The following is a 12500-nucleotide window of genomic DNA, read 5'->3' as shown; positions in this document are numbered from 1 at the left end:
TTGGATTTTAAGGCTTGGCAAGTAGTTTTAAATGCCAAGTCGAAGTGGCAGTACACTGCAGCACAGGCACTGCAGTACCAGGCTTGAGACAGGTTTGAAATGCTATTTCTTTGGGCGGCACAATCAGTCCCTGGGTATATGGTATACCACTTTACAAGGGGCTTTCAAGTAAATTAAATCTGTCAGTCAGGTATACTCCAATTATACACATGATTAGGGAAGAAGCACGTGCACTTCAGCACTGATTAGTAGCGATAAAGGGATCAGAGTCCTAAGGCCAACAAAAAGATACAGCAAAATGCGGAGGTGAAAAGCAATAAGGTGGGGTTGGGACCACCTTAAGAATGCAAGGTCTAACAAAAACGAACTAAGGATAACATGAGTAAAACATCAGGTTTCTCTACAGCATTTGGTGAGACAAGTGGGCCTTCTTTTATCTTCCATAAATGCAATCTTTCCCGGACCCCTTTATTATATAGCTCTTCAAGGAAAAAATATAAAGCACTTACAAAGGAGCCTCAATACTCAAAGATGGTAGACTTCTTTAATATGGGACATATACTAAAAGCAGCACGAAAACAGAGTGCAATAGGGTCCAAAAAACTTGAGTGACCCATGAGAGTATGCATGCAAGCCTATGGTATTCCAAACTAGAGATATACGCATGCAATTTTTGTTTTTAGGACAGAATGTGCCTGCTGAAAAAAACCTTATTTTTAAAAAGTGCATTGCAGAATATCAGGAATTTGCTGTGGGACACCTTGAAAACTTGCATACAGATTATGTGCACACACCTTGCAGTCAGTTGTTGTGGCCGAGTGGTTAAGGCGATGGACTAGAAATCCATTGGGGTCTCCCCGCGCAGGTACGAATCCTGCTGACAACGAGAATCTTTTTAACATCGGCTACAATTTCAGAAGTTAACCTTTAGTATTTCTTCCATGTCAGTTTTATAAATAGGTGGCTTATTTTGGTGTCACTATTGCCATATCACATATTTATTATCGCTCCCCCTTTCATATCTTTGCTATAACTCTCGTCCTTCATTAGCGCTGGTGCAAACGCTTCAAATTATTATACCCTGGCTCTCTCGGTCATACCTGTGCATGCACGTGAAACTTACTTTACCAATAAAAGGAGCAAATAGAGAAATAAAATAAAAGTGCTAGCTGGATTAGGCAAACACACTTCATAAAACTGCATTTTCTTTTCTATTCTCCCCCGTGTTACAAGCTTAACTGCTCCCTGTGTAATTTCTCTTAACCTGCTGTTCCTGGAAGAGAATTTCATCTACAAGCTCTTTCTGTGTTTTTTCCTAGTCTTTTCTTTCCCTTTTCTTAGATTTGTAACTGTTCCTTTACGTGCTCTATTTAGGCGCCATTAATCTCATTTGAGCTCCTTGTACCTGCTGCTGTTTTCTCCACACCTCATACTATCTTTTCCCTCTTTCTCTCTTTCTCTGCGGTTGGTGGCTACTTTCCAAAGCGTCTGATGCCCCAATGTTCCTTCGTCTTGTTGTCAGACGTGAATTTGAAAAGCAACAAAATTAACAAGCCTTTACCACTCACACATGGCAGAAGTTTATACTTTAATTCAATGAGCTAAGAAAAGTGTGTTGTGGGGCCCCTACGAGCCATGGTGCTTGCTTCATCATAATTAGGCATGCAGTCATTAGCCACAGCTCTGATTATGGGTCACTGAGGTCAGTTTCAATAATTCCTCAAAAACCTAACCATGCAGTCCCCCCTAACTGTGTAGTTATCTTGCTTTACTGCTGTTTGTGTGATTAGCTGGGAGGAGTTCACGGCAGCATCCTCCCAATAAAAGTGTAGATGGACCGTTCCTTAACTCTTTCTTGCTTCACATACAGATGGCTTGAGGAGGTACAGGGGAGATGCAGGTCTAATAAACAGAATAGAATATCTGCGCCAGGTGTGTTTCTCTGCATTGGTGTCCCATCACAGGCCCACCAGTGTATGTGTGATCTTTGACTCCTGCCAGTTCACAAGCAGGCGGCCAGGAAACGGTTTCAGCCTATCAACCACTGAGGAGATAAAGCCTTTGTATAAGGAATGAGGAAGCAATGAACACATTCAGCCTATCACAGGAGTAGCCCTGAGTGTTCCGAATTATAATTTCTTCATGTCATTGTACGTTATTGAGCCCAAGTAGCTCACCTTGATCGTATAGTGGTTAGTACTCTGCGTTGTGGCCGCAGCAACCTCGGTTCGAATCCGAGTCACGGCATTGTGGTTGGCAATGTCACGGCAGTTGGGTTTTTCCTTTACAGAATTCCCAAATGTACCAGTTGTTTTTGTAAAATGTCTATTAAAAACAGATCCTTTTCAATATTTAAACGATCTAACAACAAATTATTTAAACACACATGATTATAAGATGTAGGCATACTGTACTTACTGACATAAATTATCGTTCTTGAACATATTTGCGGTAAGGGGAGCGGAGCTCTCCCCCAGGCCAATCAGAATGCAGATGAATGCAGTTGCAGTTGAGTGACCTGTGTTGTGGCTGTCTATAGGGAATGCACATATGTAGCTGTCTCGCAGCCCAATCCAGACGTCAATCGAAGACAGGTTTCAATGCAAATAGAGCAGTAAGTGCAGAGAAATGCTCACTCTCTAAAAATGGCATTTATACAATAGTAAGATTAAATCCAACCTCACCAGTAGATAGGATTTATCAATAAATAAATAAAGCTTCTCCTCTCTGATATGGAATTACCCCCCAAAAAGTATAAGGGAATACCCAATGCTAACCTATGAGAGGGGCAGACCTCACAGTAGTGAAATTTGTAATAGACTGTTTGATACTACTAGGACATACAAACTACCACAGTACATGTCTTACCTTTTACTTACATAGCATGATGCCCCTAGGACTACCTAGGGCCTACCTTAGGGGTTACTGATATGTAATAAAATTGGAGTTTAAGGCTTGGCAAGTAGTTTTAAATGCCAAGTCGAAGTGGCAGTACACTGCAGCACAGGCACTGCAGTAGCAGGCTTGAGACAGGTTTGAAATGCTATTTCTTTGGGCGGCACAATCAGTCCCTGGGTATATGGTATACCACTTTACAAGGGGCTTTCAAGTAAATTAAATCTGTCAGTCAGGTATACTCCAATTATACACATGATTAGGGAAGAAGCACGTGCACTTCAGCACTGATTAGTAGCGATAAAGGGATCAGAGTCCTAAGGCCAACAAAAAGATACAGCAAAATGCGGAGGTGAAAAGCAATAAGGTGGGGTTGGGACCACCTTAAGAATGCAAGGTCTAACAAAAACGAACTAAGGATAACATGAGTAAAACATCAGGTTTCTCTACAGCATTTGGTGAGACAAGTGGGCCTTCTTTTATCTTCCATAAATGCAATCTTTCCCGGACCCCTTTATTATATAGCTCTTCAAGGAAAAAATATAGAGCACTTACAAAGGAGCCTCAAATACTCAAAGATGGTAGACTTCTTTAATATGGGACATATACTAAAAGCAGCACGAAAACAGAGTGCAATAGGGTCCAAAAAACTTGAGTGACCCATGAGAGTATGCATGCAAGCCTATGGTATTCCAAACTAGAGATATACGCATGCAATTTTTGTTTTTAGGAGAGAATGTGCCTGCTGAAAAAAACCTTATTTTTTAAAAGTGCATTGCAGAATATCAGGAATTTGCAGTGGGGCACCTTGAAAACTTGCATACAGATTATGTGCACACACCTTGCAGTCAGTTGTTGTGGCCGAGTGGTTAAGGCGATGGACTAGAAATCCATTGGGGTCTCCCCGCGCAGGTTCGAATCCTGCCGACAACGAGAATCTTTTTAACATCGGCTACAATTTCAGAAGTTAACCTTTAGTATTTCTTCCATGTCAGTTTTATAAATAGGTGGCTTATTTTGGTGTCACTATTGCCATATCACATATTTATTATCGCTCCCCCTTTCATATCTTTGCTATAACTCTCGTCCTTCATTAGCGCTGGTGCAAACGCTTCAAATTATTATACCCTGGCTCTCTCGGTCATACCTGTGCATGCACGTGAAACTTACTTTACCAATAAAAGAAGCAAATAGAGAAATAAAATAAAAGTGCTAGCTGGATTAGGCAAACACACTTCATAAAACTGCATTTTCTTTTCTATTCTCCCCCGTGTTACAAGCTTAACTGCTCCCTGTGTAATTTCTCTTAACCTGCTGTTCCTGGAAGAGAATTTCATCTACAAGCTCTTTCTGTGTTTTTTCCTAGTCTTTTCTTTCCCTTTTCTTAGATTTGTAACTGTTCCTTTACGTGCTCTATTTAGGCGCCATTAATCTCATTTGAGCTCCTTGTACCTGCTGCTGTTTTCTCCACACCTCATTCTATCTTTTCCCTCTTTCTCTCTTTCTCTGCGGTTGGTGGCTACTTTCCAAAGCGTCTGATGCCCCAATGTTCCTTCGTCTTGTTGTCAGACGTGAATTTGAAAAGCAACAAAATTAACAAGCCTTTACCACTCACACATGGCAGAAGTTTATACTTTAATTCAATGAGCTAAGAAAAGTGTGTTGTGGGGCCCCTACGAGCCATGGTGCTTGCTTCATCATAATTAGGCATGCAGTCATTAGCCACAGCTCTGATTATGGGTCACTGAGGTCAGTTTCAATAATTCCTCAAAAACCTAACCATGCAGTCCCCCCTAACTGTGTAGTTATCTTGCTTTACTGCTGTTTGTGTGATTAGCTGGGAGGAGCTCACGGCAGCATCCTCCCAATAAAAGTGTAGATGGACCGTTCCTTAACTCTTTCTTGCTTCACATACAGATGGCTTGAGGAGGTACAGGGGAGATGCAGGTCTAATAAACAGAATAGAATATCTGCGCCAGGTGTGTTTCTCTGCATTGGTGTCCCATCACAGGCCCACCAGTGTATGTGTGATCTTTGACTCCTGCCAGTTCACAAGCAGGCGGCCAGGAAACGGTTTCAGCCTATCAACCACTGAGGAGATAAAGCCTTTGTATAAGGAATGAGGAAGCAATGAACACATTCAGCCTATCACAGGAGTAGCCCTGAGTGTTCCGAATTATAATTTCTTCATGTCATTGTACGTTATTGAGCCCAAGTAGCTCACCTTGATCGTATAGTGGTTAGTACTCTGCGTTGTGGCCGCAGCAACCTCGGTTCGAATCCGAGTCACAGCATTGTGGTTGGCAATGTCACGGCAGTTGGGTTTTTCCTTTACAGAATTCCCAAATGTACCAGTTGTTTTTGTAAAATGTCTATTAAAAACAGATCCTTTTCAATATTTAAACGATCTAACAACAAATTATTTAAACACACATGATTATAAGATGTAGGCATACTGTACTTACTGACATAAATTATCGTTCTTGAACATATTTGCGGTAAGGGGAGCGGAGCTCTCCCCCAGGCCAATCAGAATGCAGATGAATGCAGTTGCAGTTGAGTGACCTGTGTTGTGGCTGTCTATAGGGAATGCACATATGTAGCTGTCTCGCAGCCCAATCCAGACGTCAATCGAAGACAGGTTTCAATGCAAATAGAGCAGTAAGTGCAGAGAAATGCTCACTCTCTAAAAATGGCATTTATACAATAGTAAGATTAAATCCAACCTCACCAGTAGATAGGATTTATCAATAAATAAATAAAGCTTCTCCTCTCTGATATGGAATTACCCCCCAAAAAGTATAAGGGAATACCCAATGCTAACCTATGAGAGGGGCAGACCTCACAGTAGTGAAATTTGTAATAGACTGTTTGATACTACTAGGACATACAAACTACCACAGTACATGTCTTACCTTTTACTTACATAGCATGATGCCCCTAGGACTACCTAGGGCCTACCTTAGGGGTTACTGATATGTAATAAAATTGGAGTTTAAGGCTTGGCAAGTAGTTTTAAATGCCAAGTCGAAGTGGCAGTACACTGCAGCACAGGCACTGTAGTAGCAGGCTTGAGAAAGGTTTGAAATGCTATTTCTTTGGGCGGCACAATCAGTCCCTGGGTATATGGTATACCACTTTACAAGGGGCTTTCAAGTAAATTAAATCTGTCAGTCAGGTATACTCCAATTATACACATGATTAGGGAAGAAGCACGTGCACTTCAGCACTGATTAGTAGCGATAAAGGGATCAGAGTCCTAAGGCCAACAAAAAGATACAGCAAAATGCGGAGGTGAAAAGCAATAAGGTGGGGTTGGGACCACCTTAAGAATGCAAGGTCTAACAAAAACGAACTAAGGATAACATGAGTAAAACATCAGGTTTCTCTACAGCATTTGGTGAGACAAGTGGGCCTTCTTTTATCTTCCATAAATGCAATCTTTCCCGGACCCCTTTATTATATAGCTCTTCAAGGAAAAAATATAAAGCACTTACAAAGGAGCCTCAATACTCAAAGATGGTAGACTTCTTTAATATGGGACATATACTAAAAGCAGCACGAAAACAGAGTGCAATAGGGTCCAAAAAACTTGAGTGACCCATGAGAGTATGCATGCAAGCCTATGGTATTCCAAACTAGAGATATACGCATGCAATTTATTGTTTTTAGGAGAGAATGTGCCTGCTGAAAAAAACCTTATTTTTAAAAAGTGCATTGCAGAATATCAGGAATTTGCTGTGGGACACCTTGAAAACTTGCATACAGATTATGTGCACACACCTTGCAGTCAGTTGTTGTGGCCGAGTGGTTAAGGCGATGGACTAGAAATCCATTGGGGTCTCCCCACGCAGGTACGAATCCTGCTGACAACGAGAATCTTTTTAACATCGGCTACAATTTCAGAAGTTAACCTTTAGTATTTCTTCCATGTCAGTTTTATAAATAGGTGGCTTATTTTGGTGTCACTATTGCCATATCACATATTTATTATCGCTCCCCCTTTCATATCTTTGCTATAACTCTCGTCCTTCATTAGCGCTGGTGCAAACGCTTCAAATTATTATACGCTGGCTCTCTCGGTCATACCTGTGCATGCACGTGAAACTTACTTTACCAATAAAAGAAGCAAATAGAGAAATAAAATAAAAGTGCTAGCTGGATTAGGCAAACACACTTCATAAAACTGCATTTTCTTTTCTATTCTCCCCCGTGTTACAAGCTTAACTGCTCCCTGTGTAATTTCTCTTAACCTGCTGTTCCTGGAAGAGAATTTCATCTACAAGCTCTTTCTGTGTTTTTTCCTAGTCTTTTCTTTCCCTTTTCTTAGATTTGTAACTGTTCCTTTACGTGCTCTATTTAGGCGCCATTAATCTCATTTGAGCTCCTTGTACCTGCTGCTGTTTTCTCCACACCTCATACTATCTTTTCCCTCTTTCTCTCTTTCTCTGCGGTTGGTGGCTACTTTCCAAAGCGTCTGATGCCCCAATGTTCCTTCGTCTTGTTGTCAGACGTGAATTTGAAAAGCAACAAAATTAACAAGCCTTTACCACTCACACATGGCAGAAGTTTATACTTTAATTCAATGAGCTAAGAAAAGTGTGTTGTGGGGCCCCTACGAGCCATGGTGCTTGCTTCATCATAATTAGGCATGCAGTCATTAGCCACAGCTCTGATTATGGGTCACTGAGGTCAGTTTCAATAATTCCTCAAAAACCTAACCATGCAGTCCCCCCTAACTGTGTAGTTATCTTGCTTTACTGCTGTTTGTGTGATTAGCTGGGAGGAGCTCACGGCAGCATCCTCCCAATAAAAGTGTAGATGGACCGTTCCTTAACTCTTTCTTGCTTCAAATACAGATGGCTTGAGGAGGTACAGGGGAGATGCAGGTCTAATGAACAGAATAGAATATCTGCGCCAGGTGTGTTTATCTGCATTGGTTTCCCATCACAGGCCCACCAGTGTATGTGTGATCTTTGACTCCTGCCAGTTCACAAGCAGGCGGCCAGGAAACGGTTTCAGCCTATCAACCACTGAGGAGATAAAGCCTTTGTATAAGGAATGAGGAAGCAATGAACACATTCAGCCTATCACAGGAGTAGCCCTGAGTGTTCCGAATTATAATTTCTTCATGTCACTGTACGTTATTGAGCCCAAGTAGCTCGCCGTGATCGTATAGTGGTTAGTACTCTGCGTTGTGGCCGCAGCAACCTCGGTTCGAATCCGAGTCACGGCATTGTGGTTGGCAATGTCACGGCAGTGGGGTTTTTCCTTAACAGAATTCCCAAATGTACCAGTTGTTTTTGTAAAATGTCTATTAAAAACAGATCCTTTTCAATATTTAAACGATCTAACAACAAATTATTTAAACACACATGATTATAAGATGTAGGTGTACTGTACTTACTGACATAAATTATCGTTCTTGAACATATTTGCGGTAAGGGGAGCGGAGCTCTCCCCCAGGCCAATCAGAATGCAGATGAATGCAGTTGCAGTTGAGTGACCTGTGTTGTGGCTGTCTACAGGGAATGCACATATGTAGCTGTCTCGCAGCCCAATCCAAACGTCAATCGAAGACAGGTTTCAATGCAAATAGAGCAGTAAGTGCAGAGAAATGCTCACTCTCTAAAAATGGCATTTATACAATAGTAAGATTAAATCCAACCTCACCAGTAGATAGGATTTATCAATAAATAAATAAAGCTTCTCCTCTCTGATATGGAATTACCCCCCATAAAGTATAAGGGAATACCCAATGCTAACCTATGAGAGGGGCAGACCTCACAGTAGTGAAAAATGCAATAGACTGTTTGATACTACTAGGACATACAAACTACCACAGTACATGTCTTACCTTTTACTTACATAGCATGATGCCCCTAGGACTACCTAGGGCCTACATTAGGGGTTACTGATATGTAATAAAATTGGAGTTTAAGGCTTGGCAAGTAGTTTTAAATGCCAAGTCGAAGTGGCAGTACACTGCAGCACAGGCACTGCAGTAGCAGGCTTGAGACAGGTTTGAAATGCTATTTCTTTGGGCGGCACAATCAGTCCCTGGGTATATGGTATACCACTTTACAAGGGGCTTTCAAGTAAATTAAATCTGTCAGTCAGGTATACTCCAATTATACACATGATTAGGGAAGAAGCACATGCACTTCAGCACTGATTAGTAGCGATAAAGTGATCAGAGTCCTAAGGCCAACAAAAAGATACAGCAAAATGGGGAGGTGAAAAGCAATAAGGTGGGGTTGGGACCACCTTAAGAATGCAAGGTCTAACAAAAACGAACTAAGGATAACATGAGTAAAACATCAGGTTTCTCTACAGCATTTGGTGAGACAAGTGGGCCTTCTTTTATCTTCCATAAATGCAATCCTTCCCGGACCCCTTTATTATATAGCTCTTCAAGGAAAAAATATAAAGCACTTACAAAGGAGCCTCAAATACTCAAAGATGGTAGACTTCTTTAATATGGGACATATACTAAGAGCAGCACGAAAACAGAGTGCAATAGGGTCCAAAAAACTTGAGTGACCCATGAGAGTATGCATGCAAGCCTATGGTATTCCAAACTAGAGATATACGCATGCAATTTTTGTTTTTAGGAGAGAATGTGCCTGCTGAAAAAAACCTTATTTTTAAAAAGTGCATTGCAGAATATCAGGAATTTGCTGTGGGACACCTTGAAAACTTGCATACAGATTATGTGCACACACCTTGCAGTCAGTTGTTGTGGCCGAGTGGTTAAGGCGATGGACTAGAAATCCATTGGGGTCTCCCCGCGCAGGTTCGAATGCTGCCGACAACGAGAATCTTTTTAACATCGGCTACAATTTCAGAAGTTAACCTTTAGTATTTCTTCCATGTCAGTTTTATAAATAGGTGGCTTATTTTGGTGTCACTATTGCCATATCACATATTTATTATCGCTCCCCCTTTCATATCTTTGCTATAACTCTCGTCCTTCATTAGCGCTGGTGCAAACCCTTCAAATTATTATACCCTGGCTCTCTCGGTCATACCTGTGCATGCACTTGAAACTTACTTTACCAATAAAAGAAGCAAATAGAGAAATAAAATAAAAGTGCTAGCTGGATTAGGCAAACACACTTCATAAAACTGCATTTTCTTTTCTATTCTCCCCCGTGTTACAAGCTTAACTGCTCCCTGTGTAATTTCTCTTAACCTGCTGTTCCTGGAAGAGAATTTCATCTACAAGCTCTTTCTGTGTTTTTTCCTAGTCTTGTCTTTCCCTTTTCTTAGATTTGTAACTGTTCCTTTACGTGCTCTATTTAGGCGCCATTAATCTCATTTGAGCTCCTTGTACCTGCTGCTGTTTTCTCCACACCTCATACTGTCTTTTCCCTCTTTCTCTCTTTCTCTGCGGTTGGTGGCTACTTTCCAAAGCGTCTGATGCCCCAATGTTCCTTCGTCTTGTTGTCAGACGTGAATTTGAAAAGCAACAAAATTAACAAGCCTTTACCACTCACACATGGCAGAAGTTTATACTTTAATTCAATGAGCTAAGAAAAGTGTGTTGTGGGGCCCCTACGAGCCATGGTGCTTGCTTCATCATAATTAGGCATGCAGTCATTAGCCACAGCTCTGATTATGGGTCACTGAGGTCAGTTTCAATAATTCCTCAAAAACCTAACCATGCAGTCCCCCCTAACTGTGTAGTTATCTTGCTTTACTGCTGTTTGTGTGATTAGCTGGGAGGAGCTCACGGCAGCATCCTCCCAATAAAAGTGTAGATGGACCGTTCCTTAACTCTTTCTTGCTTCACATACAGATGGCTTGAGGAGGTACAGGGGAGATGCAGGTCTAATAAACAGAATAGAATATCTGCGCCAGGTGTGTTTCTCTGCATTGGTGTCCCATCACAGGCCCACCAGTGTATGTGTGATCTTTGACTCCTGCCAGTTCACAAGCAGGCGGCCAGGAAATGGTTTCAGCCTATCAACCACTGAGGAGATAAAGCCTTTGTATAAGGAATGAGGAAGCAATGAACACATTCAGCCTATCACAGGAGTAGCCCTGAGTGTTCCGAATTATAATTTCTTCATGTCATTGTACGTTATTGAGCCCAAGTAGCTCACCTTGATCGTATAGTGGTTAGTACTCTGCGTTGTGGCCGCAGCAACCTCGGTTCGAATCCGAGTCACGGCATTGTGGTTGGCAATGTCACGGCAGTTGGGTTTTTCCTTTACAGAATTCCCAAATGTACCAGTTGTTTTTGTAAAATGTCTATTAAAAACAGATCCTTTTCAATATTTAAACGATCTAACAACAAATTATTTAAACACACATGATTATAAGATGTAGGCATACTGTACTTACTGACATAAATTATCGTTCTTGAACATATTTGCGGTAAGGGGAGCGGAGCTCTCCCCCAGGCCAATCAGAATGCAGATGAATGCAGTTGCAGTTGAGTGACCTGTGTTGTGGCTGTCTACAGGGAATGCACATATGTAGCTGTCTCGCAGCCCAATCCAGACGTCAATCGAAGACAGGTTTCAATGCAAATAGAGCAGTAAGTGCAGAGAAATGCTCACTCTCTAAAAATGGCATTTATACAATAGTAAGATTAAATCCAACCTCACCAGTAGATAGGATTTATCAATAAATAAATAAAGCTTCTCCTCTCTGATATGGAATTACCCCCCAAAAAGTATAAGGGAATACCCAATGCTAACCTATGAGAGGGGCAGACCTCACAGTAGTGAAAAATGTAATAGACTGTTTGATACTACTAGGACATACAAACTACCACAGTACATGTCTTACCTTTTACTTACATAGCATGATGCCCCTAGGACTACCTAGGGCCTACCTTAGGGGTTACTGATATGTAATAAAATTGGAGTTTAAGGCTTGGCAAGTAGTTTTAAATGTCAAGTCGAAGTGGCAGTACACTGCAGCACAGGCACTGCAGTAGCAGGCTTGAGACAGGTTTGAAATGCTATTTCTTTGGGCGGCACAATCAGTCCCTGGGTATATGGTATACCACTTTACAAGGGGCTTTCAAGTAAATTAAATCTGTCAGTCAGGTATACTCCAATTATACACATGATTAGGGAAGAAGCACGTGCACTTCAGCACTGATTAGTAGCGATAAAGTGATCAGAGTCCTAAGGCCAACAAAAAGATACAGCAAAATGCGGAGGTGAAAAGCAATAAGGTGGGGTTGGGACCACCTTAAGAATGCAAGGTCTAAGAAAAACGAACTAAGGATAACATGAGTAAAACATCAGGTTTCTCTACAGCATTTGGTGAGACAAGTGGGCCTTCTTTTATCTTCCATAAATGCAATCCTTCCCGGACCCCTTTATTATATAGCTCTTCAAGGAAAAAATATAAAGCACTTACAAAGGAGCCTCAAATACTCAAAGATGGTAGACTTCTTTAATATGGGACATATATTAAAAGCAGCACGAAAACAGAGTGCAATAGGGTCCAAAAAACTTGAGTGACCCATGAGAGTATGCATGCAAGCCTATGGTATTCCAAACTAGAGATATACGCATGCAATTTTTGTTTTTAGGAGAGAATGTGCCTGCTGAAAAAAACCTTATTTTTAAAAAGTGCATTGC

General features: G+C 41.3%; 3 non-coding genes across 3 annotated transcripts; all 3 read left to right on the top strand.

Annotated features, from left to right (window-relative positions):
• The first annotated feature begins 3746 nt into the window (after positions 1-3746).
• TRNAS-AGA (transfer RNA serine (anticodon AGA)) lies at positions 3747-3828 on the top strand. Its single transcript has one exon. It is a non-coding gene; the product is annotated as a tRNA-Ser (tRNA).
• Positions 3829-8059: 4231 nt separating this feature from the next.
• TRNAH-GUG (transfer RNA histidin (anticodon GUG)) lies at positions 8060-8131 on the top strand. The gene has a single exon. It is a non-coding gene; the product is annotated as a tRNA-His (tRNA).
• Positions 8132-9630: 1499 nt separating this feature from the next.
• Positions 9631-9712, top strand: TRNAS-AGA (transfer RNA serine (anticodon AGA)). Its single transcript has one exon. It is a non-coding gene; the product is annotated as a tRNA-Ser (tRNA).
• Positions 9713-12500: the final 2788 nt, after the last annotated feature.

The sequence above is a fragment of the Lissotriton vulgaris genome, chromosome 1_1 (genome assembly GCF_964263255.1).
Source record: "Lissotriton vulgaris chromosome 1_1, aLisVul1.2, whole genome shotgun sequence".
Classification (NCBI taxonomy): Eukaryota; Metazoa; Chordata; class Amphibia; order Caudata; family Salamandridae; genus Lissotriton; species Lissotriton vulgaris.
This window is presented reverse-complemented; position numbering and strand designations above follow the sequence as displayed.